Source organism: Propithecus coquereli, unplaced genomic scaffold, assembly GCF_000956105.1.
Source record: "Propithecus coquereli isolate 6110/MARCELLA unplaced genomic scaffold, Pcoq_1.0 Scaffold304, whole genome shotgun sequence".
Classification (NCBI taxonomy): Eukaryota; Metazoa; Chordata; class Mammalia; order Primates; family Indriidae; genus Propithecus; species Propithecus coquereli.
Genome location: NW_012148664.1, coordinates 406870 through 426267, shown reverse-complemented (window position 1 = coordinate 426267; position 19398 = coordinate 406870). Strand labels below are relative to the sequence as shown.

Sequence of the window (19398 nt, the reverse complement as noted above, 5' to 3'; positions counted from 1 at the left end):
TATACCCCATCCACCAAACATCATAGCTTAGCCTAGCCTACCTTAAACATGCTCAGAACACTTACGTTAGCCTATAGTTGGGCAAAATCATTTAACACAAAGCCTACTTTATAATAAAGTGTTGACTATCTCATGTAATATGAAAGTGAAAAAGGAATGGATGTAGGGGTACTGGAAGCATGACTTCTGAATGTGCGTTGCTTTCACATCATTATAAAGTCAAAAGATTGTAAGTTGAATGGTTTTAAGTCAGGGACCATCTGTATGCACGATATGTAATATATTATAAATATACATTATATGCAAATATGTTCTATAGTATATATTTATATTATATGTAAATTTTATTTATATTAGATATAAATAAATGCATATCATATATAAATATATAGAAATATAATATGAAAATATATTATATACTATATAAGCATGTAAATAAATATACAAAATATAACATTATATTATATACTATATATAACATAATATATATAGTAATGTAATAAAAAGGGCTTTAATTAACCAAGAAATATGAAATGAAATGTAAGTTTAGAAAGAAACAGGAGAATGTTCAGTGTTCCACAGTGGTCTAATTTCTGTTGAGACTATGGCCAGCATGCTTCACAATTCACTCTAAGAGAAAACCTATTGTTTCTATATAGACTATACTTATTAATAACAATCTTAAGTGTGACATCACTGGCATTTTTTTTACCATTTCCTTTTTCTTTTCTTTCTTTTTTTATTCACAAAATCTCTGTCCTAACAAGCCAAGTTAGGGAATGCCGTAGAAATGGTTATGAATACCAAGAATAAAAATTCATTGGAATTTTTTTCGTAGAAAATGTCGAGCATCACAAATAATGAGATAATAATGCAATAACCCGCCATGTGCCCACCCAGCACCAGCAACTGTCAATGTTTCGACAGTCATATTTTATTTATCCCTGTCCCTTTTGGCTGAGATATGAAAATGAAATTCTCATGTACAAAAAGAACATAAACTGTTAAAAAATCCAGCTATGTTTCTCTAGCGTACAAATTTTCTTTACAACACACTTTTCTTCCCATTTTCACAGCCATTATCCATTTTTTCCTGGTGACCATGGAAATATATCTTATGATGGCCTGGGCTAGAATAATCTCTTTATCTTTCTCCCTGCCTTCAAACAAGGAATTGGGATCTCAAGCCACAGATCTCTAGGGATTCCACAGATACGCCTCAGTCAGAGTGTGAACTCTCAAAAAACATATGCAAATATTTTTACATTTATTATACGGGGGGGGGGGTTTCCAAAGCTTCTATCACAATCTCATAGGGGCCCATTAACTACAAAAAATTAAGAATCTCTGCTTCTACCATATCTTGAAAGCATATCGAACATACTTTCTCATTTTCAACCCTTAGGGTGAAAATTGTTTATATCAAAATCCTGTACCTGTCACCACCTACAGGATGCCTTCCCTACCCACCTCACCTATAGCTGATTTACCTCATGTTTTTCTGCAAAATTTAAACCAGACCACCTTCCTTTTTGTCACATTCTGTTTAGATCTCATTGACAGGACAAGCGTTTATTAGGTACCTACTTCATGCCAGGCACTATCCTCTACTTATTTACCTACTTTGCCTCCTATTGCCCTGTTAGAAGAGGGCAAGGAACATCACAGTATCTAACACGCATCCTGTGTCCAGGGACATACTGTAGCTGTTGCTCCACTGAACGGAAACAGGAATGAGCAGGGCATTTCTGTGGGCTGGCAGTCAGCTCAAGAATATGTAAAACCAGGCTTGTGATTTTTTGCCTTTTAAATGGGAAAAGGAGCCCGTCACAGAAAAAGGAGAAGCCAATTTGATTATCCTGGGCATGAGGAGAAAGAGGCCCAAGCAGCGGTTCCCCCAGCCCCACCCCAATACACCGTGGCATTAGAAAACCATTTGGAAATCAGAAGCTATATGCTGATCTCCATCTACTCTCTTAGTAGCACCTTAAATATACCAGTGTCTTCGTGAGACATATAGTTGGGTCCCCATAAATAACTATGACTGCAAAAACAACTCAGCATGAAGTCCCCCCATCCCCCACCCCCATGGGATCGGGAGCATCAGCTTCATTCACAAAGGGCAGCAGAGCGGTTACTAAACATGCTACGTTTTCGATACTGGAAAAGTGCATTTGTCAAAGTACGTAGGTCCTTGATGATTACTGAGTTGTTTAATAATAGGGGCTGAAGATTATTACTCTAAGGATCTGTCAGAAAGTAGTTAATGCGGAGGGGTGGGGTGGCTCACTCCTATAATCCCAGCACTTAGGGAGGCCTAGGTGGGAGGATGGCTTGAGGCCAGGAGTTGGAGACCAGCCTGGGCAACATAGTGAGACCCCAGCTCTACAAAAAATAAAAAATACGAAATTAGCTGGGCATGGTGGCGCACGCCTGTAGTCCCACCTACTCGGGAGACAGAGTGAGACTCTGTCTCTAAAATACAAAAAAAAAAAAGAGTAAAAAGTAGTTAACGCTATTGGCACATTGTCACAGAAGCAATGGGGGGAGGGGAGGTTTGCGTCCAATTTTAGCAAAAACTTCTAAGTTCCACCCCACCTTCTGACAGGTGCTACTGTGATGGAGCTAGTTTTGCAAAACACAACAGATTAAGCGTGCTGTTTTGGTGGAAAGATTTGGAGCGTCTAAGCAGTGGCACCCTGGTCTCAACCCCCCCACCCCGCCCCATCTTCAGTTGTCCCAGGTATCCCATATACCCAACGGGGACATTTCCGTTGAAGCGGGTGGTTGCAAGGATCAAAAGAGATAAGACGCGCTAAAGCGTCACGTTGGTGGTGGTGTTGTCACCCCAGGTACCGCGTTGCCGCGCTTCGGGCCGACCAGGTGTGCCCGCCTCGGCGTCCTCCCCTACGTAGGATCGGCCACGCCGGGAGAGACAGGCGAGAAGAGTGAGGCGACAGGAAGGTCACCGCAGCCCCAGGCCGGGCGGGCGCGGCAGAGCCTCCCTTCCCCGGCGCGCTCGGGCGGGGCGTTCGAGGGGGCCAGGGCAGGGAGGGGACGCTCCCCGGGCCCCGCTCGGCGCCCGCCGCCCCTCCGAGTGTGCCCGCCCTCCCTGCCCGCAGGCGCCGCGGGCCTGGGATCCCGGAGAGCGGGAGCCGGAGCGCCGCCTCCTGCAAGGTGAGCGCTGGCGGGGGAGGCGGGGATGGCGACGGGGGCCAGGGGCAGTCGCCCAGCTGCTGCCGCTGGAGCAGCCCGGAGCCCCGGAGCTCCGGGAGCGGCGCTTCCTGGGCAGGGCGCGCCCGGACACGGGCTGGCGGAGCCTGGACTCCGGCGGCGGGGGAGGAGGGGCTTGCGGAAGGACCGCGGGCGAGCTGGGCGCGGGTGACCGCGGGGGCCGCGCTCCAACTTCTCTTCGGAAGCCCAGACGCGCGCCCGGGTGCGCGCTCCCCACGGCCGCGCGCGCCCCCGCCACCCCGCGCGCGCCCTCCGTCTATTTTTTCCTCTTCCTTTCATCCGCACTCCAAAATAGGTCAAGGGGTGGAAGTTACACCTGCTGCAGCCCCGGCTCTGATGCAAAGGCGGCTTTCCCCCAATCCCCGCTCCGGGACAGCGTCGTAACTACTCGGCTCGGTAGAGTTTCCCGCCCCCAGACCGTGCAGAAAGCGCCGGCGACCCGGGCGCTGACAATGGTCAGCCGACGGGAGCGGCGAGAAGCCTCTTCTCCGCCCTAGATCTGCAGCCTCTAGGCTCCAGCAGGGAGGACGGGGCGCGACAGGTCACCTGGATCGTGCCGGGGGCGCCCGCGCCCGGGGTCCGACCGCCTGGGTGAGTTCCTGCTCGTCCTCTGCCATCCCGGTGGCCGAGGGTGACCTGTTTACCTTGCAAACTTAAACACGATCAAAACAGGCGAGCCCGCCCTGCAGTGAGGGACTTCGGGATGTGCTTCAGATGTGAAACCAGATAAATCAGAACTCAAAGCTGAAGGGGACATGATTAGGGTTTTAAAGGTGAAAATGCATTTGTATTTCATGGAGCGCACGTGTATCTTGCCCGTTAGAAGCGATGGCTTGAGAATTGATTTTTAACTAGTAGGAGCTGGCGAACTGATAATGTGAAGCCAGAAAGTTTTCAAAGACTAATGGTGAAAATACAATTTAAGAAGGAATGCCGAAATAGGAAGGTGGGATTTATATAATATCACTTGCTGTGTGTATATCTTTTTATGGTACCTGGGTTCTTTTTGATAAATAGATATGAGCATGCAATGCTTTATGTAGAAAGAGGGTAAGGCTGTAAACATCTATGTTAGTTGGTATGCACGAATTTAAATGTACGTTGAAAATTTCGTGCGCATAAAGAGCTAGAATATCTATGTATATCGTTTTGAGATTCAAATTATTGGCAATACTACAGGTAACCATTGGCATTTAACCTATTGTTTCAGCAGCCAAAAGTACTATTGTACATGTGACTCAAACGGAGATCGAAACCTTTGGGTTTCTGGCTAATGAATGGTTAATTTCTTTTGAAGCTTAGGAGAGGGAGACTTGTAGGTTTTCCTGCCCTTGATGCCTGAATCTAGGATGCAGTGTAAAGAACTCTCCAGTACTGGTCAGTGATGCCTTAGAGTTGCTCCCAGGGCAGCATCTCTGAGAAGAATGAAAATCCCCTCTCTGATAGCCGTTGATTACCCAACACTTATTTAAAGCAGAGCTTGACAAGTTGGAAAGTACCTTGTCACTAAAGAAACTGCTCCAAAGAATTATTAATGCGTTTGGTCAGATTTCAAAAGGGAACTCTCCGTAGACTCTTTTCTTAATTCAAAAGAAATTCTATTTCTAGAAAGATTCAATTACTGTAACGATGTTCTCTGGAAATTTGTCCTTTTGTGTGCCTCTGTTAATATGGCTAAAGCTCCAAGGTAGTTCAAAGGTTTTAATAACATTTTACTTACCAGAGGGATGTGGAATTGAAAATGCTTTGTCTGCATAGTTAATGCTGCCTTAAATTGGAAGGTCAGTGGGAGATTTATTATTCCCCATGAATCTTAAATCTCCGTTTATGTGTATCTGTTAAAGCCAAATCTTACTTGGGATTAAGAAGGCTTTAAAGAAGAGGTATAAACCAGATATTACAGTATTTCTGATAGGTGGATATGTGAATGCTTAACTGCATTTCACTTGTAATGAATTTATATGCTCCTTTAAAGAACTAGCCTTCAACATTTGAAACATGTTATGAAGAAGGTTCTATCATCGCATTGAAGAAGGCAGGGGCCAGACATGCTTGGCAATACGCAGACTCAGAATGTTGACAGAAAAATGCAATGAACTCCTTGTGTTTTCTGCGTGTCACTGTTCTGATTTATATTTTTAAATAGGGATTAAGTGAAAGCTCTTATTGCAGTTTAGCCGCTGGTATAATGTATTGTTGATATTAGGCTGTCAGCACTTGTCTGTGCGATCTTATGTTTTCACTCATAGGTAAATTAGGAAGTATTCTGAAAAGAATGGCATGAAAGTATTAAGATAACTGAGGATTTATTTAAGGACAGACTGGATAATGATGCTAAATGGCCAGTTAAATGTCCTTCAGCTCTTGTGATTCTCTTCTCTTGATGGAATAAGAGAGTACATTGCATAGAGCCCCTAGCTAAGAAGTCTTCAAAAGGAGTTAACATCATTCACTTTGGGTACTTACTTCTCATCCGGAAAAATGTCTAACCATTCAAGGGAGGAATTTCCATAGTTGGAACTAGATCACCTAGAGTGAAGCCCACCTCTGAGCCATTTGCCATCTGTGAAATGGGGCTAACGATATTCCTCTCGGTGGTTGTGGGGAGCAAATGGGATAATTGGTGTAAAATGCTGCGTAAACTATTGGCACTTTCTGAGCAGCCATAAACAGGGGTTTATAACAAGAAGTAGAAATACTTAAGATCTGTCTACTGTCTACTTAAGATCATCTCCGGGGGGCTGCAGAGGGGTTGCTGCCTGATTGCACTCAGAACTGAATATTTGGGTCGATGGGTAGTTCCCCCAACCTTGGACACTTAGTACACTCCTATAGCATATAGCATGAGTGCACTATACAAGCAGTGTCCTTTGGGAGCTAGAGGGGCACACTGTTGGACTTGCATCTCCTCCATCCTAGACAGGTCTTTGCTTACCTGGGTTAAAGAAGTCACACGTGGTTGTTATTGGAGATAATGACGAGATAGTAGGGAGACAGAGGTGATGACCAATTGAAATTCCAAAATGGATTTTAAACATTTACTTAACTATTAATAGTTTCTGTTAATGCCTTTGGAAGTAGGGGCCTCATAAAATGATGATAATTCCTGGTTTTCTCATGGACAGTTAGCAAAGGTAGAGAACATCTGCCACGATTTAGAATTGGGGTATTCGGACTATGGGGATGAGGCAGCAATAACATTCATTCAGCTTTTGAAAAGTTTGACATTCCCAAGGCACCAAAGGCACAACGCTAAGCCCTGGAGTTACTGTTAATAGCAAGAAAAACAGACCCCACTCCTGTTCTCGCAGAATGCATGTCTGCTGGTAATAAATAGGTAAACCTATAAATAACACCTATGCTATGTGCTATGACGGACAAGTATCAAGGACAGAAATGGCAAATTTTATCTGTGGAGGGAGGTCGGTCAGGGATGCTCGCTTAAGGAAGGGATATGAAGGAAGAGCGTTTAAGGAAGAGGAACAGCACCTGCAGAGACTCAGTGCACAAGTCTGTGTGTGTGTGTGTGTGTGTGTGTGTGTGTGTGTGTGTTTTGCAGGAAGGACGATGGAGAGAACAGGTGTCTTTGAAGGAGGAGGCAGTGCTGCGTGAATGAGCAATAGGCCTGGGCTGTAAGACACATTTTTTCTTTCTTTTATGTAAGGATGTTAGCCTCAGTAGAATTCTTAACTGTTTTGTGTAAACATCTTATCTTAGGCTTTTTTTCAGACAAGTCTATCGAATTGTGAAAAGGTTATTTACAACTTTTTTTGTAGTTGATCAGGAACTAAACCAATATTTACTATGATTGACTAGTGTGTCAGCTCTTTGTATTGTTATTTGTCCAATTGTAAAACCACTTGAATTAATTTCCTGTCTTAATTCTAACAAATTTTTGTTTAAACTACATATTATGTATATTTCCAGCTATCATACACACACATGCAAATCTGTCATGTATCTATCATCTGTCAATCCATCTCTCTCTTTTTTTCTCTCTCTCTCTCCCCGGTTTGAATCTATGTGTCTATTAAGGAGCTGTAGGGACTGTTTCATTTTTTATAATGTTTCCCATGTGGAAAGGCTTCCCGATTCTTTATTTGAGAACCCTTGAGCCCAGTTCTGTGAAGCTGTGGTACAGACTGCAGATTAGCAGCAGGAAGGAGGGTTACCCTTGGCGGATGGCTTGTTCAGTGTCTCCTGAGGGATGTGATGTATGGTCCTTTTCACCTGTATTCATGGTTTTATTCTCTTTTATTCTCTTTGTTTTTCCCTGTTCCCTTCTCTCTTCCCTTCTTCTCTCTCTAAGGGTCTCCTATGAGACTAGGCTGGGCTTTGGTTATTTCTCAGCCTTTGTCATTATGCCCTGGCCTCAACTCCAGACCCTAAAGGGTTGTTGGCCCTGATTTAGGTAGTCCTGGAGGTACGACTTGCAACCTTCTTCTTGTTCTTAAATGTGTAGCTGTGTATGTGAGAGAGGTACAACATTTCCCTTCCCGTGGTCCTTCCGAGGTATCACCTGCCACTTGGTGTACTGAATGGTCTCATCTCTCCCTTTTCTTTCTGGTATCTGTTAGGTTTCAGATAACAGAAACTACCCTAGCTACTTTAAGCAGAAAGGGGTTTAATATGAGAATTAGGTGCTCAGAAGAAGGTTACAAGGGAAAGCTTCAACTTAAAGGAGAGGATAGGATCTAGCCTGAGCCTTGAGGGCTGAATCCCAGGCAGCACAGCTGGTCTGACCGCCAGGGTTGCTACGGTCATTGCCATAGTCCGGAGGCTGGGAATCAGAGCCACCAGCAAAGCTGCTAACATTAAGAACACACTGTCTGGGCTGTGTTCCAGTGATCAGAGAAGCTGCTGCAAACTGCCTCTCCACCCCAGGAAGCTAGTGACTGGACGTTGCTATCAACAACAAAAACAAGCTAGCAAACATCTTCCTTAGATACCTTTCACCTTCCTTCTCATCCAGCTCATCTCCCTTGCAGAACCTAAGCTGTGCCCAGAACCCTAGCTGCAAGGGACTCTGGGAAATGTGGTTTGTAAGCTTCTAGCCTCAGAAGTAAAGGAACACCTACCTTCTCATATCAGTTAGGTTGGTGATGAGAACATTCAGTACACCAAGATAGGAGTGAATGTTGAGTGACAATCCATCATGCCTAACACATATCTAAAATATATTTAATCAGAGACTTAGCTAGAGTATTTAATTCAAAGTAAGGAGAGACTGAGTTTGTGTACCTTCCAGGTACAGGGAAAAGTGTTCCACCTTTGGCTTTGGAAGTAGATATCCAAATGCCAACACCAAGAACATTGGTGCATCTGATCTCAACTTAGATCATCCCTTTATGGAAATGGAGACGTCCAAATATAACTCTCCATTTGAAATTTCGAGTAACTCCATTTCCACTGGGGATTTACAGTCCTGGAGAATAACATCGACACATCTGGAAAAAATAAGGAGCTGCCACATTTACTGGATGTGAATTTCCCCCCTCTTTAATTCTGTGTGGCAGTGTCAGCATTCTGTGGAAAGAGGAAACTTGTTCATCTATAATGGCAGCCTTGGAGGAAATTGATGGACTTTTGATCATTCATAGTAACTGAGATTCAGAAAACATCTCTGCAGACGTTATCTGACAATCAGAAATGGTAGCTGAGGGCCCCTAAGATATTAAGGAACTTTCAGAAAAATGGACCCATGTGCATATCTTATAGCTGCCTAGAATGGACAGTGTCCCCAGGTCTACTCTCGGTGGACCGTACCTGTATCAGTGAAGACTGAGAAATTAACAGGCAAGCCCACACAAAAACTTGCACGCGGATCTTTGTAGCAGAGGTATTTATTCCTAATTGCCCCATATTGAAAGCAACTGAGATGTCCTTTGCTAGGTACATGGATAGACAAATTGTGATATATCCATACAAAGGGATATTATTCAGTGATAAAAAGAAATGATCTATCAAGCTATGAAAAGACATGGAGGAACCTTAAATGCATATTGCTAAGTAAAAGAAGACAGTCTGAAAAGACTAAATGCTGTGTGATTCCAACTATATGACATTCTGGAAAAGGCAAAACTATAGAGATTATAAAAATATCAGTGATTGCTAGGGGGTTGGGTGTGGGGGGAGAGATGAATAGGTGAAACACAGGGATTTGTAGGGCAGTAAATCTATTCTGTTTGATACCATAACGGTGGATTCATGACATTATGCATTTGGCAAAACCCATAGAACTGCACAATACAAAGAATGAATCCTAATATAGACTATGGACATTGGTTAATAATAATATATCAATATTGGTTCATCTGTTGTAACCTGAGTACCACACCAATGCAAGATTCTAATTTAAAGATTTCATAAGATATTTTTTAAAAAATTGACAATCGTGTCACTTGGTGCAAGTATAGAAGATGTAGAAAATAAACGTTAACTTCAGGGGTCTAGGTGATGGCATGGCAAGTGGTAGGCTACATAGCTCCGAGTCAATGAAAGCAGCTCTGTCGCTCTAATCCCAGTGGAAACATCTAATCGGCTACACTACACCTTAAGAGCAGAAATCTCACCCAAGCTTTTCAGCAGGTGAGGAGGCTGCACTCAATCAGACTTCAGGGCAGACTATGTCCTTGCCATCTAGTTTCATATTGGTTAAAAACTTGGGTCAGAGTCCACAGAATACATTGACAGGCCTGAAACCAGAGAAGATGCTAGCCCTGAAGCTATAAGGCCAACCATCAACAAATCTCTCCAACATTCTACCATTAATTTTTCCTTCTGCAGGCATTGGATTTTCCATGCTGGCTTTTCTCTGCAGGAAGTTCTTGAGGCTGTGCATTGAGTGGCAGAAATGTAGACCAAGCTCTTCTTGTTTTGCTAGCAAAGAATATTGTAGTTGCCACATAACCTTGGAAAAGTGGGCTCCATCATAAAACATTCCCATAAAAATCTGTACAGACATATCCATATGTATGCATTATACATAGAAACCTGCACACAGAATGTTGAGCTAGATATTTTTAAAGATTTTTTTCAGCCACAGTAATTTATGGTCTCTTGTCTGATAGTTTGTCTATTCTACTTGTTAAAATGTGGGCCTTTTGAAATGTATTGGCAGTATGTGCGTACAGAAGCTTTTTATTCTCATTAAGAGGATGTATTCTGGCATGCAATTGATGGTTTTGTGTGTAGCATACCACTTTAGAATGAGAATGAATCTCTGAAAGGCAGAAGCTACTAGAAATCCTACCGCTTGGTACAACTAAAAGCAGATCAACTTCACACTGTGGCTCTGTGTTTGTGCTTCAGGCAAGGTACGCCTTGTCAACTCAGTTGTCAAGTTACGAACTTTTAACCACATAGTTTGGGGTTTTGAATTATTCCCAGTGCTCTGTGAATTATAATTCATCCATTCAAGCAGCAAATTGAATAATTTGAAAATGGAGGAAAAACCATGTTATATTTTGACATGGACATTTTTATTATAGGTAAATAGTAATCACTAAAACATGTATACAAGTTTTTGAACACCTTGTGCAACAACTATTTTAGTTGCACCTGAGAAACTCCTGTTTTCTGTGTATTTAAACTAGACTGCAGTGTGGCATGGTGGATCTGTGATGTTTATAATCAGTATCTGTGGATTCCAGTCCTTGCTTCTTAAGAAGCTACTTATATAGTTTCCATACACGTTGATTCTCAAGTATTCATAAATGACACCAATAGTATCAGCTTTGGTTTTGTATCCATTTGCCTCTTTTTGATGCTGATTTTTCTCATGCATGAACTTTTCAACTTCTCATTTTCTAACAATTTAGGATGCCATAAAACAAAGATTTGATGATCAAAGTAGAATATTGGCCTTTCTAAGAAAACTCTAAAAAACTCGTGTTACTATTGTCATATTATTTCCATCATTTTAAGACTATTTTGCAAAAATATTGTATTTCATCTTTTTTAAGCATTATTGCACATTTCAACATCATTGGTATGGGTACGTCTTAGATTTGGTGACATATCCTCAACTATCTTAGCAATGAGTAAAATAATTGTGCATATTACAAAATGGGTGGCACCCTAGCTTCTATGAAATGTTGTATAGCCGTTTACAAGAAATATTTCCATCCTGCCTCAGAACTTCTGGTTGAATGTTTTGTCTTATTTGTTTTGTAATTTTAAGTTTAGAACCGTAACTCTGTCCTGTTTGTTTTTCATTTTTAAAGTAGAGTATGATGGAACCCTGGGAGGGTTAAAAAATAGTATTTGTAGTTTTAAATTCAAAATAATAGACTGTATATCCTTGTACAGAGACTTTCTATCTCTGAAGAAACAAACACAGTCCTAAAATGGGGTATGAAACCCAAAAAATTAAATTTTCCAAAAACAGTTGGTTTATTCTAGGCACAGGCTTAATAACTCCTGCCGCTAGGAAAAATACAATTTGCTGCCACAGAAAAGCTTAAAATTGTCAAACGCATTCTTATAAAAGACAATGCAAGCTGCCTGCAAATGAGACCATTCTTTCAACTGGCGTATTTCCTATTTCTGTGCAACCTTCGTAACTGTGGCTCTTACTCAGAACTGAAAGCCTCTATGTGTGATATAAACATTCAAGTCATACCGCCGCATTGTTTTTTATAGGTAGGAAGCAGATGTGGGTTGCTGCAGACAATGGCGTCTGAGCCATTGAGAGCTCCATATAAAGGAAATGGAACTAGCACCGCGGTGAGTGCAGAGCACAGAAATGGTGGCAGGAAGAGCTCTAGTTAAAAAGCGGAAGGCTGGCAATGAGAGGGCCCGGTACCCAAAGACTTGGCAGGACCTCACAGGTGCAGCCGGTCTCTCCCACCATCCAGATCCCAGTCCAGAAGCAAGGCAGCCTCCTGTGAGCCATCAGTACAGATGTCACCAAACTTGTTTATCGAAAGCTGACCCCTCTGGTGACCTGACAATCTTGATACTTTCAATAGGATCCCAACAGACTTAGTTGTCTGATTTGTTTTTTTAATTCCAAAGGAGACTAAAAGCAGCAAAGTAGAAAGCAGAGGAGCTTACTGGAGACAGGCACGCTGAGAGTGAGAAGTGACAGCTGACAGCAAGGTAAGGCAGAGGGACAGTAAAGTACTCCAAACAAGGAACGGCTGTGTGCCATTGAGTGTCGATGCACACTGTTTGTTAAGCCCTGGAAAGCATTGCTGCTCCATAACACTTTGTCATAATTAGCCTCTAGGTTACCAATAAAAATGTGTTATTTATAGACTATTTAGAAAGACGTAAAAGTATGTGGTCTATGTTGGTATAGGTAATGAAATTCTAGGTAGCGTGAAAATAAATTTTTTGACAGTACACAACAAATTGGATTGAGAAGCAGAAATGTTTTGTGAGTTTCATGTTTGAACATGGCATAACTCTAGGATCCTGGGCAAATCATTTCCTGAATTTGTTCTCTTTCTGAAATGATCATTCAGACACATACACACGATGTGCTGAAATCTTAGATTAGTGCAGTTAAGTTGAATACTAGGGGATTGAGCAAAAGCACAAGTAAAAAGTCATTGAAGGTTTTAGGAACAAATGTGTTCCATGATAGGACCAGACAGAGGCACAGCTGGGGCTTGACCTTGGGACCTTAGGTCTTCAATGCCCTGTTCTTAACTCCTATTCTACCCTATACCTTCCATACAAAGACGGCACTTCATGAGACCACAGTGAAATAGTAGGGATAATGACAGTGATGATATGTTTACCCCAGAGATTTTTCGTGTGATAAAGCTGACATTAAAAAGGATGCATTTTGGCCGGGCGTGGTGGCTCACGCCTGTAATCCTAGGACTCTGGGAGGCCGAGGCAGGCGGATCGTTTGAGCTCAGGAGTTCGAAACCAGCCTGAGCAAGAGTGAGACCCTGTCTCTACCAAAAATAGAAAGAAATTAATTGGATAACTAAAAATATATAGAAAAAATTAGCCGGGCATGGTGGCGCGTGCCTGTAGTCCCAGCTACCTGGGAGGCTGAGGCAGGAGGATCGCTTGAGCCCAGGAGTTTGAGGTTGCTGTGAGCTAGGCTGACGCCACGGCACTCTAGCCCGGGCCAAAAGAGTGAGACTCTATCTCAATAAAAAAAAAAAAAAGGGTGCGTTTTTCCAGTTAGCATGGGACCAACTCAGGCCTCTTCACTTAGATTGTTTTTAACTTTTCTCTACCAATGCACTATAACTCATCGCATCCTTTCTAATTAAAGTGGCTCTTTGACAATGGCAAAGCCTCCTGAGTCTTCGGTTTTTCTATTTAAGTGAGTAGTCACTTCCAGAGTAGAATTATAATCACTAATCCACTTGGAATGCCAGAAGAGAATATATTAAATGTGTTTTCAGAACATCATCTTCATGCCGCATAGGGATTAGTCAGTATGAAGGTGGTAACTGGGATTCAGCTTAACAAGTGGATTTTGAAGCATTGTCACCAATTCATTTTGCATTGTCATCGCACAGGCTGAAGGGTTTCATAATACAGCTACTAGAGAAAAAAAAATCAAAAACCACCATATCCTAATTTATTTTTTAAATGAGATACTACTCAAGTCACAAAAGACATACATCCCAAGGGACCATGAAGGCTTGCAGGAGTACGTCCCTTTCGTGGCATGTGGTCTGATGAGGATGAGGTCAGGAAGAGGAATGAAGTTGTTTCTGTCCCTTTAATCTGGAAAGCCATGGGCTTTTTCTTTGGATGGAATTACTGTAAAAAAAATTTTCCTTTCATAAGCAAACATTATCCAGTGACAGACATCTCAGCAATTTCTAGTTTATTTGTCATAAAGAGCTACATAGCTTCTATTTAATTACCAAGATCTCTTGATGCTTTCTAATCTGAGGTCCTAATATTTATGAAATGCATTCAGGTTAAGAGGACTCATAAGATGGTGATGTTTGATGCCCACGTGACTCCAGGTTTATTCTCCTCTCTGGAAGGGACTGGTCTTCAGGGTGAGGAGGGTGGCAGGGGCAGCCTGAGCAGCTGCGGCCCAGGAGGCCCCTCCCTGAGTCGCAAGAGCACACACCCACCTCTCCCAGGAGGTGTCGTGCAGTTTAACAAGGCAGTTATTACTAGGAGAGGTGAAGCCTGGTGGATAGATGATCATGCTGTTCTGTCTACACTGGCCTGGCCTGACTAGCATTACGGAGTAGCGACGAATCTGGATTTCAGAAGTCGTCACGTAAACCACCTTATACTCACACATTTATTGTAAAACAAAAGGCCCCTCCCTCTCTGAATGACACAGTTTTCGTCTTGGGCTCTGGGATAATGCTACCTTCTTTTGTGCTCACGTAGGCCTATAAATCCACCTTCCTATGTTTTTGTGTAGTTGAAATATAAATAAATACACACCCACCACACAATCATCCCTTGGTATTTACGGGGAATTGGTTCCAGGTCCCACGCTCACCCTCCATACTAAAATCCAAGGATGTTCAAGTCCCTGATATGAGACGGTTTAGTATTTGCATATAACCTACTTATTAGTACATCCTGCCCTATACTTTAAATCATCTCTAGATTACTTATAACACCAAATACAATGTAAATGCTATGTAAATAGTTGTTATATTATTTTGTTTTTATATGTATTCTTTTTTATTGTTGTTTTTTATTTTATTTTATTTTTTCTGAATATTTTTGTTCTGCAGTTGATTGAATTGGCTGATGTAGAACCCAGGGATAGAGAGGGCTGACTATATATAAAGAGAGAGAACTAATTGAGATCTTTTAGCTTTCTCCTGGTCATAACTCCAATTAATAGTTGATTTTCTTCCAGGTATGTGTAAACTCTATTTTACATCTGAATATTTTTGTTCTGCAGTTGATTGAATCGGCTGATGTAGAACCCAGGGATAGAGAGGGCTGACTATATATAAAGAGAGAGAACTAGTTGAGATCTTTTAGCTTTCTCCTGGTCATAACTCCAATTAATAGTTGATTTTCTTCCAGGTATGTGTAAACTCTATTTTACATCTGTGAACAAAATCATATGCAAAGACCCAAACAAAACAAATTTACTCAGTTCACTTGTAGAAATCTGCTTTTATTAAACAGACCAGTGTGTTCTTTCACTGTCCTTGAACTTTTGGTCCTGGGATCTGTTTTTTACGTAAGCCTGTTTTCCCTCTGCTCTCACTCTTTATTTCTAAAGTAGCATTTGACCGACTTTTCTATTGTGCTATATTCTCCATCATGTAGCAGCAGAGAGAGAACATTCGTGGCAGGTGGATTACTCTTCGCCTTGTGCCATGATTGCAATTCACTGTCACGGCTTAGCACAGGGCTTCTTGGTGACTGTGAGCTCTGCTGTTCAGCTCTCTAGCAGACACCTTCTGGGCTGTCTTACACATTGACACGTCAGGGAAAGAGATGAGCTGCTATCACAATCTGGTCTTTTTTGGGCCTTGCAATGAATCCCAATGTGTTACGTGGTTAAGGCAGCTGTCAATATTATTAACGCTATTCCAGAAATGAGGGTCTTAAAAATATGCAGCCAAGTTTTAAAAGTATTACTCCAGAAAATCAAAATTTTATTTGGAACTGGAAATAGGAATTGGCACCAAAGCTTTCGATGACAATTTTGACTTACTGTCAGTCACTTCATACAGATCCAGCCTCTCAGTCTGTACAAGGCGACATGTTTGGGGACCGTGATAAGAAGAAATTCAAGCCTGTATATCAGCTATGGATGTTTGAAAGTTCTGTTGTGCTTTTGGGATGTTAAAGTGCATTTCTATATGAGGGATCAGAGTCTTGAGAAAGGAAGGACATTTTAGAAATTATCTGTATTTCTTATTTTTTGTATGTTTTATATGGATATATCATAGTCATACATATTTTGGGGGTGCATGTGATATTCTGATAAATGTATACCATGTGTCATGATTAAATCAGGGTAATTAGGATTTTCATCACCTCACGCAGTATCTTTTCTTTGTGTTGGGAAAATTACAATTTTTCTCTTGTAGCTATTTTGAAATATACAATAAACTATTGTTTACTATAATTTCCATACTGTACTATTAGACACTGGTGTTTCTTTATTTCTAAGAAGAAATATCGGATACCTAGAGAAGCTAAATGACTTGCTCAAGGGGGAGTAACAGACCTGGGCCTGCGACCTTGGTGTTCTCCCCATACAGTATTCTTTCACTATACCAAAGTGCTTTCAGTTCTACTTTTGAAATTTTATTTGTGAGATTTAATGTATTGTCTTGGTGTTTCAATTTTCAAATTGTGTGTTAGCCGGATTTAAAATGGACTTGTCATTACAGCATCTAGTTTAATATTTAGGATATAGTTACCATTAAAAAGTATTTTATTGACTGCACAAATATCTCATGGATAACATGCCCTAATGTACAATAAAAATATAAAGAAGCCCCACTGACAAAAATTAGTAAACAAGAAAATGGGAGGGGGGAAGCAGAAAATGGATATTGCTAAAAATTACAGAAAAGGAGAATTTTTCAAAGTTCAACAAACTTATTTCCTCCTGATAGATTTATATGTGGTTATAACTTTTATGTATTATAAGCATATTTCCATGATGAAAATTTCTTTTAATGTTGAAATATTTCCTATTTATTTATCCAATGGCTATGATTGGGTGCCGGGTATGGGCCAGGGTGTGTTCAAAGTGCTGGGTATATACATCACTGAACCAAAAAAATACCCTGATTTCACGGTGTTTAAAAACTAGTTGGGAGAGAGAGTTAATTAATTAATATTGCAGGAGGATATTGAAATGAAACTCTTTCTTGTTTTTGTTTTTTTGCACGGCAGTGCAAAGAAACAGTGTAGTATCAGTCAGGGTCTGGGAAGGGTAACCACACCAGTTATGTCAACAGAGAAGATTTAATATAAGGGATTGGTAAACAGATGTTAGAAGACTGGAAATGCAAAGAGGGAACAAATGAGGAAGGATGGCAAGAGAAACTGCAGGACCCAGCTGCCCTCCTATGTTGGGGGAACAGAGAGGAGAATGGGCTTCTTAGAACCTAGACGCATACAGGAGAGGCCTCCCCAGACCTAGGACCCAGACCTCTGAATGGGGGAGCCTGGCGAGCTGGTACTGTATTTCCAGAGCTCAGGGGAGTTGGGACACAGATCTCTTGGGAGGGGTTTTGCTTGGCAGGTAAGATGTCTTTTGTGGGTGTGCAAAAAGGCTGGTTCTGGGAGAGTAGAAAAAACTGGAAACTAATCGACTGCTTCTGGAAGCAAATGCTGCCGCCAGGGTGAAGGGCTGTTGCTGGGCAACTCTGGCAGGAACAGGAAGCAAACAGCAAAGCTGGTCCTTTCTCCCTCCTCTGCCCTTCCAGGCTCCCTGTGGTGTCCCCTGTCAGCAGAGCTGCTTGACAAAGGAGCAACGTTGTTTGTAGAGTCCCCACCCTCACCACACAAAGCAGCGTGTAGGAGGGAGAGTGCAGTGGGGAGATGATAATTTGATAACAGACAGGTACAGTCCCAATACATTGGGTGGCAATGACTCCCACGTTCTGGAACTAGCTGCTAGACTACCTAAGTAGGATTTGCAGAAGAAGTAACTGAATTTTATTTTATTGTGGTAAGATATGCATAACATAAAATGCACCATTTTAACCATTTTGAAGGGTACAGTTCAGTGGCGTAAAGTACATTCACAGTGTCGCACAGCCATCACCACCATTGATCACCAGAACATTTTCGTCTTCCCAAACTGAAACTCCATCCCCTTTAAACACTAAGTCTCCATGTCCCCTCCCCACAGCCCCTGGCAACCACCACTCTGCTTTATGTCCCTGTGGATTTGCCTGGTAGTGGAATCATGCAGTAGCTGTCCCTTGTGTCTGGCTCACTTCACTCAGCATAATGGCTTCCGGGCTTCTCCATGTTTGTAGCTTGTGTCAGGGTTTTATTGCTTTTTAAGGCTAAATAATATGAAAGCTGGTTTTGCAACCCGTTAGTCCAACACCCATGTTGCAGGGCTTAGACACTGGGGAGAGGATTGGGGAGATTTTTTGGTCTGCTGTGGATGCTCCTTTCCCTGCCAACGCACATGTGACATCTTGAGAGAAGAGAGGGAGGTAGGTGTTTGTCCTCACCTTTAAGTCAAGTGGCAGTTGCTGCAGGAGGACCACACAGCAAGCTCTGTCTGTGCTGTGTGCAGTTAAGAGAACACAGTGGTCTGGAGTCATGCTTGTGCCCTAAAGATCTGGCGGAAGCAACCTATGGCAGCAGAGACGGGGTATTGTTTGGGAAACTAGTTGCTAGACTACCTAAACAGGACTCGCAGAAGACGTGAATGATGTAGAAGAAGTATAATTATGAATCTCTTATTTCATTCTTCTCTGGTATTTTTTAATTGATATATCGTAGTGGTACATATTTTTGGGATACATGTGATATTTTGATACATGTACACAGCGTGTAATGATTAAATCAGGGGGATTGGGATATCCGTCACCTCAAACATTTATGTTTTCTTTGTGTTGGAAACATTTCAAGTCCTTTCTTAGAGCTCTTTTCTAATGTCAACTCTATACCGTACAGTAAAAGAGATGCTGTCACAGCAAGTCCATTTTAAATCCAGCTAATGCACAATGTGAAAATTGAAGCACCAATACAACACGTTAAACTTCACAAATAAAATGTCAAAAGTAGAACTCACACTGAAGATAGAAAAGAGGTGTGTGCTTGCCCTGGACCAGGCGTGGGCCCCAGAAGACAGATGGCATTGGCTTGGATGCTGCGTGGCGTCTTCTCATCTGGAGGGGTGATGAGATTGTGGGTGGAAAATGCTGGAGGTGGAGGCGTGGCTGGCCAGCTGCTCAGGGAACTGTTATAAGTAGCCATCAGGACAATGGATCACCCATCAGAAAACTGCAGGTGAAAGCAATATGGAGATACCTTAAAGAGATACAAGTAGAATTACCATTTGATCCAGCAATCCCATTACTGGGCATCTACCCAAAAGAACAAAAGACACTCTATAAAAAAGACACCTGCACCCGAATGTTTATAGCAGCATAATTCACAACTGCAAAGACGTGGAAACAACTCAAGTGTCCATCAATACATGAGTGGATTAATAAAATGTGGTATATGTATACCATGGAGTACTATTCAGCTTTAAGAAACAATGGT

At 41.9% G+C, this 19398-nt stretch overlaps 1 protein-coding gene across 1 annotated transcript in view; it reads left to right on the top strand.

Annotated features, from left to right (window-relative positions):
- Nucleotides 1-3617: 3617 nt before the first annotated feature.
- KIAA1456 (KIAA1456 ortholog) overlaps nt 3618-19398 on the top strand; it is a 41116-nt gene continuing 25335 nt past the window's right edge. Inside the window, exon 1 of the mRNA XM_012649817.1 lies at nt 3618-3825. The gene's annotated coding sequence lies outside the window, so the exon portion shown is untranslated. The remainder of the gene's footprint in view (nt 3826-19398) is intronic.